Below are 6,896 nucleotides of genomic sequence, written 5' to 3'. Positions count from 1 at the left end.
CCACCGCAGGAAAACGAAAAACCACGTCAGCCGGGGCGAGCGACCCATGGCGGTCTGGGTGCTTATCGCTGCTATTATAGGGGCACCCCGGCAGACGCAAAAAAAAAAAAATTTTTTTCGACATTCTTTCTTGCTCGTCGACCTCGGGTGACCCAGGTCGCAGTGGGAGCCGCGCACGAAAGCGGCGTCGCGAGACGGCTTCGCGGTCGCTAGTCGCACGAGCTCGGCAACCGCGTCTGCCGGGGCGGAGTTCGGGACGCCGACGGCTAAGTGGGAACCGCCGCTCGGATGTTCGCCGTTTGTGGCCGAGTGAGTGCTGGCACTCCGGCGAAGCCAAACGGGGCCGATTCCGGCACGATATCGGCGTCTTTCTACGTGCTCGCCGGCGACCGTCGCACGAGTACGGCAAAGTGCGTCTGCCGGGGCGGGGTTTGCGACGCGTACGCAATAGTGAGAACCGTCGCTCGGATGTTCGTCGTCTTTCGCCGAGCCAGTGCTGGCACTCCGGCGAAGCCGAACGGAGCCGATTCGGGCACGATATCGGCGTCTTTCCACGTGCTCGCCGGCGACCGTCGCACGAGTACGGTAAACCGCGTCAGCCGGGGCGGAGTTCGGGACGCCGATGCGAAAGTGGGAAGCGCCGCTCGGATCTTCGCCGTTTTTGGAGGAGTCAGTGGCGGCACTCCGGTGAAGCCAAGGTGCGCCAATTCGCGCACGATATCGGCGTCTTTCGACGTGCCCGCCGGCCACCGTCGCACGAGTACGGCAAACCTCGTCTGCCGGGGCGGGGTTTGCGACGCCGACGCAAAAGTGGGAACCGCCGCTCGGATGTTCGCCGTTTTTGGCAGAGTGAGTGCTGGCACTCCGGCGAAGCGAAAGAGCGTGAATGCGCCCACGAAAGTAGCGTATTTGGACGTGCTTGACGGCGACCGCCGCAGGAGTACGAAAAACCACGTCAGCCGGGGCGAGCGACCCACGGCGGTCTGGGTGCTTATCGCTGCTATTATAGGGGCACCCCGGCAGACGCAGAAAGAAAAAAAAAAAAAATGGGGACATGGCGTGCGTCACCGTGCGGCTTCGCAGCGTTGCCGAAGTCGCCGAGCCCTTCGACTGAGCCGAACGGCGGACAGGGAACGTTGGTCGGCCGTTCTAACCTGTCGGTGCCACGCCGAGACGTCGTTAAGGAAAACCGCGTCGTGGGCCTCTACGACGCCGTCGAGTCGTTGTACGTTTGGTGTCCAGCGTGTCGGCGGCGAGTAGCGGACACGTCGTTCACGACTTCGGTCTTTCGCAGTCGACGCGAACTTGCGGAGAGTCGTGGTGCCTCACGTTTTCGGCAGAAACCGCGGCGGAATTTTCCCGTGCGTGCGCGCACGACCTCGGTGCTGTGCCGTCAGCGTAGTGTTGCACAAACTCGTGGCCTACCCAAGGTGCGGTACGTTTGCGGCCGTATCCTCGGTGGGAATTTCGTGAGTAGGGTCGCAAATTCTACGACCTCGGCGGGTTTGAGAGCGACGTAGACTTGTGGCACGCTCAACGTGCCACACGTTTCGGGGCACACCCGCGGTGAAATTTTCTCGAGTACGCTCGTATTAGTGCCCAAGGAGGTCTGGGTACTTATCGCTGCTATTATGTGGGGGTTCTCGTGAGCGGCGTACGCGAAAGCGACCGGGTGTCTGATATGCGGCGGGCTTCGGCCTCGTCAAGCGTGTCCTCGGGTCTGCTCCAGGGGAATCCACGGCAGTCGTCTGCAGCCTCATCCGCTTGATGCGTTAGGGGCTGGTTGTCGGACGGTGCCGTTTTACCACGATATCGAGGTGTGTTCCGTGTCGTCCTCGGGCGATTCAGATGCGAAAGCGCCGAAGACGCGGGCGTGACCCGTCGTCTGGCGGCTTTGCAGTCTCGGCTCCGTTGCTAGTTCCGGCCGGTCCACCGACAGTGCAGCGGGCTTGGGCAACCCGCACGGCGCGACCGAGTCGATGCAACGAAAAAGAGCGAGCATGAACGTGCTTCTTGCCGCACGGCTCCCACTCGTCTTTCGGGAAGGTTGTGCCGTAGCGAGCTCGAACGCCGTCATCTCGGAGTGCAAAATAAGCGTGTTGGGGCGCCTGAAGGTGGCCTCCGCCGCACACAGACTGCGTCCGGCCCGCCGAAGGCGAGGACGGACGCGCAGTCGAACGATTACCTGGTTGATCCTGCCAGTAATCATATGCTTGTCTCAAAGATTAAGCCATGCATGTCTAAGTACATGCCGAAATAAGGCGAAACCGCGAATGGCTCATTAAATCAGTTATGGTTCCTTAGATCGTTTCTTCCTACTTGGATAACTGTGGCAATTCTAGAGCTAATACATGCAGTGAGCCTGGAGCCCTTTGGGTAACGGGTGCTTTTATTAGACCAAGATCGATCGGGTTTCGGCCCGTATTGTGTGGTGACTCTGGATAACTTTGTGCTGATCGCATGGCCACGAGCCGGCGACGTTTCTTTCAAGTGTCTGCCTTATCAACTTTCGATGGTAGGTTACTTGCTTACCATGGTTGTTACGGGTAACGGAGAATCAGGGTTCGATTCCGGAGAGGGAGCCTGAGAAACGGCTACCACATCCAAGGAAGGCAGCAGGCGCGCAAATTACCCACTCCCGGCACGGGGAGGTAGTGACGAAAAATAACAATACGGGACTCTTTTGAGGCCCCGTAATTGAAATGAGTACACTCTAAATCCTTTAACGAGGATCAATTGGAGGGCAAGTCTGGTGCCAGCAGCCGCGGTAATTCCAGCTCCAATAGCGTATACTAAAGCTGCTGCGGTTAAAAAGCTCGTAGTTGGATCTCAGTTCCAGACGAGTAGTGCATCTACCCGATGCGACGGCTCGGACTGAACATCATGCCGGTTCTTTCTTGGTGCACTTCATTGTGTGCCTCGAGATGGCCGGTGCTTTTACTTTGAAAAAATTAGAGTGCTCAACGCAGGCGAGTCGCCTGAATAAACTTGCATGGAATAATAGAACAAGACCTCGTTTCTGTTCTGTTGGTTTTTGGAATACGAGGTAATGATTAAGAGGGACGGACGGGGGCATTCGTATTGCGGCGCTAGAGGTGAAATTCTTGGACCGTCGCAAGACGAACTACTGCGAAAGCATTTGCCAAGAATGTTTTCATTGATCAAGAACGAAAGTCAGAGGTTCGAAGGCGATCAGATACCGCCCTAGTTCTGACCATAAACGATGCCAACCAGCGATCCGCCTGAGTTACTCAAATGACTCGGCGGGCAGCTTCCGGGAAACCAAAGTATTTGGGTTCCGGGGGAAGTATGGTTGCAAAGCTGAAACTTAAAGGAATTGACGGAAGGGCACCACCAGGAGTGGAGCCTGCGGCTTAATTTGACTCAACACGGGAAAACTTACCCGGCCCGGACACTGGGAGGATTGACAGATTGAGAGCTCTTTCTTGATTCGGTGGATGGTGGTGCATGGCCGTTCTTAGTTGGTGGAGCGATTTGTCTGGTTAATTCCGATAACGAACGAGACTCTAGCCTATTAAATAGGTGCGGGGTTCCCAGCACCTTACAACCTTCTTAGAGGGACAAGCGGCTCCTAGCCGCACGAAACAGAGCAATAACAGGTCTGTGATGCCCTTAGATGTCCGGGGCCGCACGCGCGCTACACTGAAGGAAGCAGCGTGTCTTTATCCCTGTCTGAAAAGACTGGGTAACCCGTGGAACTTCTTTCGTGATTGGGATAGGGGCTTGCAATTGTTCCCCTTGAACGAGGAATTCCCAGTAAGCGCGAGTCATAAGCTCGCGTTGATTACGTCCCTGCCCTTTGTACACACCGCCCGTCGCTACTACCGATTGAATGATTTAGTGAGGTCTTCGGACCGATGTCCGGCGCGGCCTTTCGGTTGCGCCGGTCTGTTGGAAAGATGACCAAACTTGATCATTTAGAGGAAGTAAAAGTCGTAACAAGGTTTCCGTAGGTGAACCTGCGGAAGGATCATTAACGGATTGTGAAGGGTGAGCGCCTCAGCTGCGTCTGCGCCCGACACTTTCTGCCGCTGACCCCGTTTGGACGCGGGGTCGGCTTTTCCCCACGGGGCTGCCTGAATGTGGAGCGGCACCCCGTGACAAATTGTTGCGCCCAGCGGACGCCAACACCGCGACCTTGGATGGTCGGCCAGGTGGCGGACGCGGGTACAAACGGCGCAACGCACTCATAGGTCGGCTTTCGACCCGCCACTGCACCGTGGCTCGAAGCGCTCGAAATGCGCGACCCGACCGCTGCGGGACCGCCTAGTACTGTAAACAGGAGCGGCGGAGCGCGAACGGCGAGTCGTGGTTACGTCGGTAGAAGGCGAGGCTGCGCGTTCCCGAAACGCCAGCCGAGTGCCCTCCCGACCGTTCGAGCGTGCAAGAACGAGACCCGACAATCGCGCGGCGACTGCCAAGTACGAGAGGAACGGCACAAGCGTCGGCGGTCGGTCAAGGAACTGGCGATGTGACGGGTCCGCTGTGCACCAGTGCATACCGTCCCGCCGTCCGCGGCAAGCGCCTCCGCGTCCTCGGGTGACGGAGGCTGCCGGTCGGTTCTTGCAGGCGAGGGATCTCGCTGGCACCGGTTCGCGTTGACGCGCGGCCGGTCATGGCACGGCGATGCGACGGCCGAGGTGCGCAGTACTCGATGGAGGAACCGCACGCTCCGATGACCGTCCCGCCCTCCGCGGCGTATGCGTACCGACCGTAATGGTTGCAGCAGCGCCGGCCGGCTTTTGAATTCGCCACACGAAACACGGTGCGAGATCGCGGTTAGGGGAGCGTCGACGTTGCCAGGCGTTTTGCTTGCTGCCGAGGGAAAGGCGGCACGGCCACGTCGCGCTCGTCGCGATTAGCGGGTCTGCGCGCTTTGGGAAGGTGCCGCAACGACTTGCCGAAAGAGGAAGCACGGAAGAACGAGGGACTTGGACGTCCCGACAATTGAACGCACTTGCGGCCAGGCCCTTGCTGGCTTCGTTCTTCCGCCTCGAGTAGGCTCGTACGCGGCTCCGGCGCCGAAAGTGGTCCTTGGCACCGACTTCGGTGGACGTGGGAAGTGCCGCGCAAGTACGGCGCGCCTGGCTCCACCTGTTGGCTAAAGTAGGCAGCCGGATCGGCATTTTGGTGTGCGGTGGCAAACCGTGGATGCGAAAAAAGCTTGTGCGATTTCGTGGAACAAAAAGCGGGGGTCCCCCTTTTTATGCGGAGGAGACCGACCCGCCTGCCGTGGTGAACCGCGACGCCACGGTAAAAACGGGAGAGGCTTGTCGATGGGACCGTGCATCCCGCGCTCCACGGAGGCCGGGAGGCGGCCGCCCGAGGAAATGTGTAGCCGTCGAGGCCCGCATCTGCGTGCACTCTTATCCAAATGGGTGTACCGCAGGCATTTTCTGGTTAGGCGGGCCAATGAGAGCGAGCACACAACGATACCTACGGGTCCGGCTTGGAGAACCGGCTTCGACGCCTCCCGAGTATTTATAGAGGGGTGGACCACGAAAGCACTCGCAAGTAGCGAAAGCGAAACGCCGTCCGAAACACACCGTTTGCTCGATTTGCGGCAGCCGAAAAAGGCGCGGCAGAGTTTTGGAGTCCAAGCGTGCGCTGAAAAGCGCCCTTCTTGGCCACTGTTTGGCCGAGTGCCAGAAACGTTTGGTTTTGACTGTACGGAATTGAACAAACACTTTTTCACGACTCTAAGCGGTGGATCACTCGGTTCTCGGGTCGATGAAGAACGCAGCCAGCTGCGAGACTTGGTGTGAATTGCAGGACACACTGAGCACTGATTCTTTGAACGCACATTGCGGCCTTGGGTCTTCCCTTGGCTTCGTCTGTCTGAGGGTCGGATCACATATCAAGAGAGCCTTCGGCGCACAAGGGAACGTGAGCCGTCGACTCGTTTTGACCGCGTCGGCAACACGGACAGCACGCTGAACACCTCACAGCGAGCGCCAACAGCGGCCACTCAAGGGCGAGACGGTGGCGACCGTCGTGCCAGAGCCCAACCGAAACGGGGGCGACCGACTGCATTGAGGATGTGGCACCTCGTTGAGACCGCCGCAGGACTTCGAGTCGGAAGGAAGCCTGCAGGGAAAGTGCGGTCGAGGTTGCGTACTCCTCTCTGCGACCGGGCGCGCAAGAGCTGCGAGAGCCACGGACGCGCAACTTTAACGCACGGTAAACACGAGGAGCGAAAGCCGGCCAGCAAAGCTTCTCCAGCCGTGCGCAAAGTGCGCGAGATCGCAGCCTTGCGTTGCGCTTGTTGCCCTCGAAGTAAGCAGGGTGTCCCGTAGACCGGGCGCTCGAACACGCTGCGGGGCCGTGCCTCCTCCAGGCTTTGCCGCGCGAACAGGGAACGTTCGCGCGCAAAGCGCAGGGAGGTGAGGAGGCTGCGCCCGACGTTTGCGGTTCGCTGCGTACGCGGTTGATGCGGAGAGCACGGCGCGACGACTTGCCGCGAAGCGGAAAAAGTCTCCCGCACGAGTTGGCGAAACGTTGGCGAAGCTTAAGGCGTTCTCGTCGTAGTCCGCCGTCGGTCTAAGTGCTTCGCAGTTCCCGTCCCGTTCAAAAAACTGGGCCACTCCAGTTGGGGCGGGGGCGACGCTACACGAGACGATGCCTCTCGCCAGGCTGCGTGGCTGCCCTTGCGGCGGCGGCGACTGGCCTCGGCGGTGTTTGGGCTTTCGACACGGTCGTTTATCACGCAACTGCTCGGACGACGCACGCGCGCAGCGGAATGCCGCTTGCCAGCCTTGTGAAGATGTGACCCTGTACAGGGTTGCGGGCGCACTTGGTAGGGCGTCGTACTCGGTTCGCGATGGGTTTACGAACGTGTCCCGTCACTTCCACGTCACACCGGTTGTGCGCCGCAC

The 6,896-nt window shown here is 59.3% G+C and overlaps 2 non-coding genes across 2 annotated transcripts; both read left to right on the top strand.

Annotated features, from left to right (window-relative positions):
* The first annotated feature begins 2,182 nt into the window (after window positions 1–2,182).
* LOC142791830 (small subunit ribosomal RNA) lies at window positions 2,183–3,997 on the top strand. Its single transcript, XR_012890449.1, has one exon. It is a non-coding gene; the product is annotated as a small subunit ribosomal RNA (ribosomal RNA).
* A 1,719-nt stretch (window positions 3,998–5,716) lies between these two features.
* Window positions 5,717–5,869, top strand: LOC142791814 (5.8S ribosomal RNA). Its single transcript, XR_012890434.1, has one exon. It is a non-coding gene; the product is annotated as a 5.8S ribosomal RNA (ribosomal RNA).
* The last annotated feature ends 1,027 nt before the right edge of the window (window positions 5,870–6,896 follow it).

Source organism: Rhipicephalus microplus, unplaced genomic scaffold (assembly GCF_043290135.1).
Source record: "Rhipicephalus microplus isolate Deutch F79 unplaced genomic scaffold, USDA_Rmic scaffold_190, whole genome shotgun sequence".
Classification (NCBI taxonomy): Eukaryota; Metazoa; Arthropoda; class Arachnida; order Ixodida; family Ixodidae; genus Rhipicephalus; species Rhipicephalus microplus.
Note: the sequence above shows the minus strand (reverse complement) of the source record. Positions and strands in the feature narration are given on the sequence as shown.